This window comes from Hippocampus guttulatus, chromosome 3 (assembly GCF_054856545.1).
Source record: "Hippocampus guttulatus isolate MCC_2025c chromosome 3, RoL_Hgut_1.0, whole genome shotgun sequence".
NCBI classification, from domain to species: domain Eukaryota; kingdom Metazoa; phylum Chordata; class Actinopteri; order Syngnathiformes; family Syngnathidae; genus Hippocampus; species Hippocampus guttulatus.
The window spans coordinates 19581157-19593196 of NC_141263.1; positions in this window are offsets into that span (position 1 = coordinate 19581157).

Below are 12040 nucleotides of genomic sequence, written 5' to 3' on the forward strand. Positions count from 1 at the left end.
ACATCTGATGATCTGTCACGGCACGATGGATGGAAATCACTGCTCTCATGCAGCCACATCAGCGCAAAGGCCTGGTCCAATCTCTGGCTGTCTCTGCTTACTTTTTTGAACCCCTTCTCACTCCTCAGTGTTTCTCTCCCAGACATGCATGTACTCACGGCGAACAAGGAGCTTTAAAGTGGCCACCCCAAAGGAATAAAGCATTGTCAGGTTGTAGGGATAGCTAGCTAGCTATCTAGTAGCTAGCTATAGCTAGTACATAGCAAGTGCACCTAATTTATCACTGATGCGAAAGAAGTTCTTACACTGTATAGTGTATGAGGCAAAGGCCCGCTTTAAGGCTATAACGTCACAATTCAGTACTAGAGCTACTGTACACAAGTCTTTTCGGGAAATATCTTCAACCATGTATACTTCGAAACAAACTGTTGACTTTACTTCACAGGGTCTTTCGAAATGAATATGAGTGAATAGCTATACTACAGCACATGACCAGATTGACTGAGGCTTCGAATGTAGTTGTGCACCCGTTCCTCATCTCAGCATCTTCATAGACAATCTTGCTTGGCCCCCCCACACACCATCCAGAGAGTGAATAAATGGTCATCATGGTCAATATCTATTTCCTGCGGTGTCAGGTTTCAGAATAATGTCCATATTGAACCAATGTTTCAGCAGACTCACATCACACCACCCCCCACCCCCACCCCAACCCGGCCGTCCAGTGTTTCCAAAGGAGAGAAAATCCCTACAAATGCGATTAAACGAACGATTTTTGGCCAAGCCATCGATCATCCATCTCGCTCTGGCAGCCTAACTGGGAGATCCTAACAGCATAGGCGGCGCATCTGAGAAGGGAATGTGCCTTTAATCTGGTTTGTGATTCCTGTTTATCCTGCACAGATCAGCAGTGTTAACTTAATTGGTGGAAACTCTCGATCTCTGCGCTGCTCTCAGCTCAAGAAAATGCACCCTGACACCGGAGTCATTGATGTGCGTGCTAATTTTGTGAATTTCATAAAAAGGTCCGGTTTGTCAAGCACAGCAAATCCAGGAGGCTTTGGGGTTCGTATTTCCAAAAGTGGAGAAAATTTAGAAACATTGAAAATGTGTTCTGTTGAAGGTTGCTTTTGGTTTTCCGAAGAATCCAATTCCATCAAGATGAGACTCATTCACGAGCGGTGTAGTTGGCACTATTGCAAATGTGAGTGAGAGAGTTCCTGCTTTTTCCCCACAGGGATTCTCAACATTACTACACAGCAGCTCATGTAAAATACATTTTACATTTGTAAACTGAGTTATTGCTCTTATGGGAAGCAAAAAGGCCAGACGTGATGCCAAGCGCTTGTGAGCGCAATCAATGTTTGGTTAGTGCTAAAAGCACCGATTTGGGGAGGGGCCACCTGCTTAAAAGCTTGCACTTTGATGACTTAATCAATTTATTGGTGTACTGCTCATTCTGTTTAAGCCAATAAATGGCGGAATTACTTGAAAATACTACTTAGCCCTTTGAGCAGCCTTGTTTATGAAGCAGTTCACAGTACGTGTGCACGTTCATATGAGGGAGAGACAAAATGGTCACGGGTTTTCGTCCAAATCTCAACTATATGTCCGGCCCAACTGTACACTTGATATATTGTCTTTAAGGCATTCTAAAAGTGGTTAGAAGATAGAATTATTATTTCAAAGGCCATCTTCAGCGGGACTAATACACCAGGGACAGAAGATGCGTTTGAAAAAACTTTGATACATTCAAATTTGGTATTTAATTGAGGAATGAATGGGGAGAACCGGTGGCAGAGTCAACAAGGGTTTCAACAAAAGCCCCACAGTTCTGAGGTTGGTGTTCGAATCCCGGCTTCTGAAATCTTGTGTGGTGTTTGCATGTATGTTCTCTTCGTGCTTGTGTGGGGTTTTTTTCCAGATACTGTACTCTGACTTCCTCCCACGTCTCCCATTCACTTGGGGTAAAACCTGCTTTGATCCTTTGGAACCAAGGTTGCCCATTTTTCCAAAATGGTAAGTTGGGGCAAACACAACACTGCTCATCCCCTTGAGGCACTTTAAACGCTGGCAAGTGTGGGCTGACTCTCAGTTTTTTTCTACTGTTTTATGCATAACGTGGGTTGGAATGAGTCTGTAATGTGGTTTAAGGTTGACATCTATGAGGTTTGTCTTTTCCATGCTATAGCCTTTGAAATGCCCAAAAGCGATAGTTTCATTTTTATTTCATTGTAACATTTTTTTTACAAATTCACTTAATTTTAATTAGTTTTTTTAATGGATTTGTTAGTTTTTTTTTTAATAATTTGAGTTTTGGGGAAATGCTTCATTTCAATTTGTTTCTCATTAGTTTCTGGTTTTTGTTTGTTAGGTGCAAGATTAATGGCGTATCTGGTAAATACTACTTGTTTGCAACAATTGTGGTCCCCTACTTTATGGCGAAACAAAGCTAACACCAGCATTAGCCACACATTATATATACTGTATACACTTTTTAGCCAGGGAAGTCGTTCCTCGTCTCTGGTAAGTGTGATACAAAAGAAGGTAATAAATGCTAGGTGTGTACGCCGCTCCCACGGGGTCAGCAGACTTTTTTTACATATCGGAAATTATTTTGCAAACTTGCTAAAAGGTATCATAGCTAGATAGCTAGATAGCTAGATAGATAGATGGAGAAGTAATACTGTAGGTCACATTTTATGGTAGAACACATTCTGAAATTACGTATTTTAGTCTCATAGTTTTAAATCACAAAAAAATGGCATTTGAATTTTAGACTTATTATATCCCCATTTCAAAGTATGGTTTCAGATGTTGCCAATTCAACATTTTCCCCTTAAATAATTACAACCTATGTGGAAGTGGAACATGCCCACACAAATACACGCCCGCACACACATACACAACACATTTAACTTCAAACGGGTTTCATTTTAACCTTTTTACACTCATCCTCTTTCTCGTATCTTGCAACATAGGAAGTGTCAGGTGAGGCCTGGTTATTTCAGGCATAATTGAGAGATTGATGCCCCTCCAGAAACCTGGCACCTTGACAGGCCTTTCAGTCTTCCGCGCACACTTCCTCCCAAACGGGCGTGAGCCAGACATGATGACGGCTCGCTGAAACAGAGAGAGCCACTCGACATTTTGAGGAAGATGAGGATGACACCGGAGGTCGTAAGGAGGCAAAAGGTTACTTGTCCCCTTCCCGAAGCTACCGAGAGAAAGAGTGCATCCTTGATCGGCCTGGAGGAATCGGGGGGGGGGGGGGGGGGGGGGGCATCAGTATTTAGTAATGGGCCTATTTGTGGGGAATGTCTCGCGGCCGTAACATGAACCTCATTTGCAAACACTTTTTACAACATCAGCAACAAAAGCTCAAAGTCCGGTGGAGCATAAATGGGTCGGCGCCCTCGAACTTTCAAATCATTTTCCCACACCGAGGTCAGTGACAGAGGGTGAATCAACGACAATCTTTCGACAGACATTAATATTACAATTTCAATCACTATGGTGGTCAGTGGAGTTCCACACTCAACTAGCTGAATATATACAGTAGGTGACAATGTACATTTGTTATTTGTGTCAAATTTAACTACGAAGCTTTAAGAGCTGATTCCGAACTTATTTAAATTTATGTAATGTTTGTTTCGGTTAATGTTCATGCTCATGAGTCAACGCGAGTTTCAGCTTGTGCGACGCTTGTGTGTGATGCGGAATTTACGTTCTCGACGCCAGTTGGCTGTCGCCGATGAGATGTGATGCGGGTCGACCTGAAATACTGGCAAAAACAGTGACCTTCACACATTATTATCATTTAAAATAATCTACCGCTCTTAAAAGTTGAGTTTCAGTCATACTAACTCCATTTTCTTAACTCTACTGTGATCTAAACATACTGAACGGCTTCACCAACTCCTGTTGGACTAAAGCCTGAATCTTCTGCTTTTCGATGACAACAAGGCACCAAGTGACAACTCTTCTCCCACAACCACATCATCCTCAGCGAGATACCCATCGGTGACTGGATGGGAAGCTGAAATTACCAATTAGTTGGCCAATTGGCTGCAGCCATTCGATTGGTTTGTAATTAATTCTAGTTACTGGCCCGTGGAGCAGGACGGATGGCGCCATCCCTTTGTCCTACTGACACACAATCCTGCCGATCTGGGCCTCGAGGGGGAGGCAGTGTACATCAATCCATGGCCCCACAGTTGAGATCGGTGCTCAACACACGCGCGCGCGCGCGCACACACACACACACACACACACACACACACACACACACACACACACACACACAGTTCGACACACAATATCTTTCACACACTCGGACACAAAAACCCTCGCAGTCGGACCACTTTCAGCAGAGCTGATTTACTGTAGACGAAACCTCCGTCGTCTGAGATGGTTCTAACCACAAAGATGATTCCCATTTGTACGTGTGTGTGCCAGGTATGTGACAGGAACCGTAACACAGCACTGTACTACAAATTGTGAACAAGTAAAACCTCGAAGATTGAAAACCAAATTTCAGGAAGCTTGCTAAAATTTGATATGATTTCAAAAATGTTACAAATGACTCCAAAATATTGACAATATAAAACCTTCATTAACTGTACAACTGAGTGTCCATTTTCTATAGTACTTATCCTCATTAACTAAAGCCTGTTCCACCTGATCTGTGGCAAATTTGGCAATTCAAAAATGTATTCAAAATACAGATTTCCTAAAGGTGACATCACACAAAAACATTCCGCAAAAAAAGACAGTGTTTTCAAACACACACAAAAATCACATTTTCTGGACTAATTTTCCTAGGGCGTTGTTCTCCTCAGGTTGAGGCGATCATTGCAACCAAACTCAGCATTTTGACAGCGTGTCAAATCTTGTCACGTTGCTAAATAAAGCCACCCATCCCCAGGACGAGCCCACCTGTAAAATGTGGGGACTTTTGGAGTCTGAGAAAAATGTCCTTGAGATATCCAAGAGGCCAAAAGTAGAGCACTTGACTTGTGATAACAAGCGACGCTTTTGCTGACTGTGGAGTTTTACAGCTTTTACGAGTCAGCAGACTTCACATAACTTCCTCTGTGCACGAAAGAAGAAAAAAAAATGACACTTTTGTTTTTGCTCCCACTTTTCAATAGCCAAATTTACTCTGCATGCAAAACACTTCATGAACGCCAACACTGTTGACAAATCGAAATCTAAAGCTGTGTTTGTGCGCACATCTCGGCTTTTGCATAGCCGGCATATTCATGGGACGTGTCACGCGTGGAGCACGTTTGCGTGAGCATGTTTTAGATCTGTACATATGATGACAGAATCAAAACAGAATATGCTGCCAAGGAGCAATAATGGCTCTTAAAAAAGAAAAAAAACGTTTCATCATACAGTAAGTGTGTATGTATTTGTGTGCGCGCGTGTGTGTGCGCCTGAGTGCTACCTCCCACACTGAAGGTCACGGCTTCCACAGCCAGAAAAGCAGGAGGTGGAGGAGGATGAAACAGATCGATGCTCCAGATAAAAATACACTGCATCTCAGCCATTGTCTTTTATAAACACACACATAAACACACACGCGTTTACACAAACTCTCAGCAAATGACTCGTCGGCCACTGCGAGCCTTTTAATGAAAGCGATATGAAAGGCGAGGCCCCGAAACGGTGGCTGCCGGCTTTTAGGATATAACGACGGTGTAATGGAAGACCATTAAAAGATCATAACAGCTTGAAACGAGAAGGTCGCTTTTGTTGCTCCGACTTCAACTTCCCGCAATCAAGGCAGCGCTTGCGCTCAATGTAAAAAAACAGGAGAGGTTGGAAGGTAAAGTTACTCCCGTTCCACTAGGGGACCGATGGGCACCAGTAAGTAAATCAACTGTGACAAATGTTTTTGTGATTGATGCTACATGCTGATTAACGGCAAACTTTAATGAGCGTGAAAGTAGGTGCGGTCATACCTTGACTTAAAAGTCATCCGACTTGCATTTTTTTTTTTTCATGGGACGTGCCGTTGTTGGGCTTCCCGGGTGGCAGCGAAGTAAACTCACCTCACTTCACAACAAGCAGCACTTTGGCAGAGAGGAAAGTTTTCACGGATCTCATCGGCTCGAGGGAATCAGCCGGGAGATATGTTGGCTTTTATGCAAATATTGCGATGGGGTATAATGCCATAATTTGCTGAACCAATCAATGATACCATCGATCGGAATCACAAATTAAGACATGACAGCCAACACAATGTAATTTACTCCGGGGACATTCCGCGCAGCTCTCTTGTATGTTTGAATTTTAGCCTTTACATCATCTTATATCCACTATTAGTGTCGTCACGAGATCTCCATTCCTGTTTTTAAGAAAATAAATATGTATCAGTACAGCTACCATGTCTACAATTTCTGGAGTGTGTTTTTTGGAGTGAAGGGATAAACTGTAATGCATATTGCTGAGTTTTGTTGTTAATTTATCCAGGCAAATATGGTAGCAGCTATTGTGGTAATATTATTGTAGTCGGATTTTTATTTCCCCAAGAGACAGTTCGGGCTATAAACTAACTATTTATTCATTATCCGAACCGCTTATCCTCACAAGAGACGCGGGTGTCCTGGAGTCTATCCCAGCTGTCCTCGGGCAGTAGGTGGGGGACACCCTGAACTGGTTGTCAGCCAATCGCTGGGCACACATAGACGAACAACCATCCATGCTCACACTCACACCTAGAGCCAATTTAGAGTGTTCATTTAACCTACCGTGCATGTTTTTGGAATGTGGGAGGAAACCGGAGCACCCGGAGAAAACCCACAAAGGCACAGGGAGAATATGCAAACTTCACACAGGAAGCCCGCAGCCGGAATCGAATCCTACGCCTCTGTACCGTGAAGCGGACATGCTAACCAGTCAATTACCATGCCGCAGCTGTAAACTATAATTATTCAAATGATACAAAATCACAAACTATTTCACTCTGTCTCTTGTGATATATCTACATATTATTCTACATTCACTTTTTAATTACATGACTAAAAAAAATGTTTCTCTAATTTATTGAAATACACCTGTCTGTCGGAAAAAAAGAAGAATGCAATGATGGTAAGATGATGTTGCTTTAAAACAAATGCCACTACAGTTTCTGAAGCTTTTATTAAGGCGGCAACTGGACACTGAAAGAGATTGTTACTAGTTCTGTTATTTCCAATAGGAGAAACAATTTTGATATTGGAACAAAAAAGTAAGACTGGCGTCCCCTTGGCTGCTCCGATTGATTTCGGGGAATCCAGACTGAAATCACTCAATCTCGATATCACAAAATAGGAAAGCTTAGCGTTGCGTGCATGCTCCATAACAATAAAAAGCAAAAGAATCGATAGCGTCTTGTCCTGACAAGAGTCAAGCGCAGCCGAGGTTAAATACATCACATCAAACACTCCACTTGATGTCGAATGCGATGTGCCCCGTTCCATGGGAAAGCAGTGGAGCTTGCCAAACGTAGTGGGAGAGGACAGAGGCAGGAGGAGGTTCGGAGCGCTCGGGGCATGCCTGAGGCAAAACCTCTGTCAGATATTGTTTGTGCTTAGTAGCTGGGGCCCATGCAGAATTGATGAAGGCTCTCAAGAAGGCTTCTATCGTCAGAGTAAGTGAGTGAGGTGAATCAGAGCATGGCAAAAGTGCATCTCGGCATCGCAAAAGCGTTTATGGAGAAGCATCCATTAGCTCCGGACGCTCCTCCTCCTCGCGGGTGCTACGCAGGTGGATGCTAATAAGAAGACAATCAACCAATATGGGCGGAAAATGCTATGGATTCATACAAACATCTGCACCGCAGATGTATCGTCAGTCACGCAGTAGGGCCTTGAGCACGGATGCTAAGCCTAAGGCCCTCAATTCTTTGAGGGCGCTCCGTTTAGAAATGTGCCGTTCGGTTATTCAGAGTGCACTTAAAAGGCGCTCCACCTCGGTCTCACAATATGGTGACAAAGGATTACTTTTGTCTAAATGAAGCTTCTCAATATGCCTCAGCACCAAGATGCCACCAGTGGGCACGAAAGAAATACTAATATTGCACTTTTTTAAAAATAGAGTGCTTATATAAATAGAAAGTATAAAGTATTATTTTATTGCAGTCTACGTGTGTTGCTCCAGCATTTCTGTTCAAATGTCCATTACTGTACTTCAAGGGAACATCAAAATTTATACTATTCATTAGGCTCTCACCCAAATCATATTTATTTTTCCTTTTCTTTTCCAATTGACTTTTTTTCCCCAAACCAATTGAAACTCATCCTGGAACATATGTTCACCTTTTTAGGTTTCCACTGTAATTGATCAAGAGCTGCCGCCCAACAATATAGAGACAATGTGCAGGCAGACAGTATACACACACACACACACACACACACACACACACACACAGCTGCTCCTTTTCCACATCCTGGGCCGCGTGCAGTCTAACCACAATCCTGCCTCCCTGCAGTGCTGACCGCAAAGCAGTCAACAGAGGCACACTGGGCCTTATCCTGCATGACACGTCGGTCGATAATCATGCAAGTCGCAACGCAGACCAACACCAGTGTAACGCCGATACCTGGGGACCGGTAGCGTCTGCATAAACAAACACGCCTGCATGGAGCCATATGCACGTTTACAGTAATTAATCATCGGGAAATAGAGATTAGACTGAGATTCTGAGTGGTTGCTTCCTAGTGACTGTGGGATTCAAGTGATTCGTTTGCCTGGATAGACATGTTTTCAAGATAAGGGAGGAAAAGGATGCCTAGGAAAACAGTGTTTGACTTCCAAACCATAGCCTTTTCCGCGACACTGACATGGCATGACATTGGATTTTAAGGTGCAGCCCGCAAGAAGAAGAAATCATTTCTCTGACCACCTCAAAAGATTCTGATTTGTGTCCATATGTGGTATAGTGAGAATTATATTCATTGCTTTTACTTAAACAATTATCTGGCCCTCTAATAGAAATCAAGTCACGATTAATCACGATGTGCATCATCCACTGAAGACCAACAAATGCATCTGACTCCTCCCCCCCCTCGTGAAAAAAAATAAAAAGAATAAAATACAGGTCGTAACTGTATTTGAGTCGAAAGCTATTGTTCACAAATGGACGTTAAACAGATGCATCCATTTGAACGCTGTGTGTTTGTGGAATGTGGGAGGAAGCCAGACTACCTCGGAGAAAGACCAAGCTCCACACAGAAAAAGCCAGAGCCAAAATTCAAACGCAGAACTTCAGCGCTGAAGCAGCAATGCTAATCATTAACCCACGATGTGGGTGACAAGCTGGATCAAGGTCCACACACATTAATAGTTCAACATCAAATGCAATTTATTGAAAGCTTCCATCCCACAGAATAAGAATGGCACCACCCTGCTGTGAGTCATCCACCCTGAACCAGGAAATGGCCTGCTAGCTAAGAATGAGTTGAATATATTTGCACATATGATTTATTTTCTCCAGGCTTGGCATAGGCTGCGGTGCAGTATTTGAGTTATATATTTCTACATTTTTCAAAGCGATGTTCACGTGTGATGAAGAGTGAAGAGTCTATCTTGAATGTTACAAAACCTGAGTTGTTCACTTTTCAACGTGGCAGTAAAAGGTCTGACAAATCGCTAACAAGTAAGCATTACAGAAACAACATCAAAGACCCACTGCCACAGAAAGCATCCGTGTGCATCATTAAATTACCTCTGCGCCGCAGGTTCAGCCTCAGTTGAAGGCTTTGGTGCAAAAATATTGACTGATAGGCCTTTATCGTGAGAGAAAACATATGTACATGCACGTTCAGATGCTTTCTTTGAGTTTACAGATCAGGAATGTGAGTAAATCACAAAGCATGGCAAGAAATCCATCCTTTTTTTTTTTCTATTGCGCTTCTCATGAGCGTCGCCAGTGAGCTGGAGACTATTCCAGCTGACTTTGGCCGAGAGGCAATGTATGTGTGCTTGATGGACATGCAGCTTGGTGATAATTCTGTCAAAAGGCCTCATCAAGTTGGAGTGAGACTGAAAAGAAAAAAAAAAACAGGGATGCGCACAGAGAGGAAAAACGTGAGCGACCTGCAGGAGAATGGAGCCACTGGAGAAAAACAGAAGCTCAACACCACCACCTGCAGTTGACGTACAGTTTTGCCATTAAATTGGATGATGTTGCAGGTGTAAAAAAAAAAAAGTGAGCATGATAAACCATGCAGAAAAAGACCTGGTAGATTCATTTCATTTCACTGTTAAACTAGCTAACTAGTAGTCAATAGAAATTAGAATTCAGTCATCTGCCACTTTATAAAAAATACCATCCATCCATTCATTTTCTATGGTGCTTGTCCGATTCCTATTGGTTGCACAAAATAAAAGCATCTGGATCTAGATACATATTTGAATTAGACTATGTATTTACTTACTGAGGAGTGTTTTGTGTGCAACCATCTCTGTGTAAATTCAACACACCATTTTTTTCAGTGTACTGCACCTCACTTCTCGGGATGAGGACAAGTGAAATAGAAATTAGATGGATGGTAAAAAATAAATAAATAAATGTATCCAGAACCAGATGATTTTATTTTGTGCCGTCATTTAATGAAATAAAATTGAGTAAATTCAACAGAACATAAGATTTTTTTTCAGTGCATATTGTTAAATTCATTCTCTGGCAATCTCATTCCAAACAGATTTATCTTTGTAAAAGCAGATTTTTGTTTTTGTATTCAATACCAAATGATGCAGGGCCAATTAGTACAACTGAGAATACAGGATGTAATTAGATGAACCAATTAAACAGACAATACCTTTCAAATACATTTTTGTAACATGAATGCCATGTGACACAGCAACGGTCATACTGTGTACAATTAAACTATTTCATCTTTAAAAATGCAGAAATGCATGTCGCTTTTGAAAACAAATCTCAATTTCACTGCAAATGCAAAAATGATGTCTTCTATGTAAACAATTTCTAAAATGGGCAAGTTGGATGTTTTAGGTGGGTAGATGACAAAAGAAAAGTGAATATGAAATCACAGGCCACATTTCACTTGTGCACACAAAGCACATCTCCAAGAAATCAATGATAACGCTTTGGAAGAGAAACAACAAAGCAAAGTGTGTGACTGTGTTTGTGTGCGTGTGCGCAGAGCAGAGCCACACCTCACGGCCACGTGCGGTGTGACCCTCAACTGGGCCCACTCGCACTCCCCTCGTGGGCTGGATCACAGAAGTGAAGCCAAGCAGAATCTTTGTCCTCTGTCAGATGGATGAATCCATTTAGCAAATGAGCAAAGCTCGCCCATACTGCCTTTGCAACACACTCACAGACACACACCCAGACACACAAATCGTGCATGTAGGCACACCAGCGAACTGCATGAGTTGGGAAAGGCCTGGTCGCCTGAGACTTTCACACGCACAAACATGAAGATGCTGGAGAGCAACCAGTTAGTGGAAAGAAGATGCCCAGGAGAGGATAGAAAAACAGGGTGGCCGGCCAGGCAAACAACATATGATATGTGGTAAGCAAGTGCACATTCGGGGACTTTGAATGCCTCAAAATGAGATACAATAGTATTGGCAGCCTATGAACAGCAACAACCGATAACCAACAATTCATACAGTATATAATTACTATATTTCCCCATATTGTGGTCATGCAGAGGCATTTCTTTGCTGAAGTGCAGAGAGTACCAGTTACCTACACGTGGAGCATCACTTTCTCGTTAAGCTTCATCTTTACAGACTCCATGTCAGCTCACAAAGCAGTGTGTGTCGTATACTACGACCCATAGTGCCATCAATTAACAAAAAGGGATTTCCGGATGTGTTGGGATGTGGCAAAAGCAAAAACATGAGAATGAAATTGATTTATGTCGCCACTCCCAGCACTAAAATTCAGGATTAAGGCTAATTTGTTTCATTTCAGGCCGACCCCGGATCAAGGGTGCAAACGGCCCCAAGGCTTGTTCTGTCTTTTCTCCTCCAGCTGTTGCCTTTAAACTGTATTATGATAGTGAGTACAGATGAC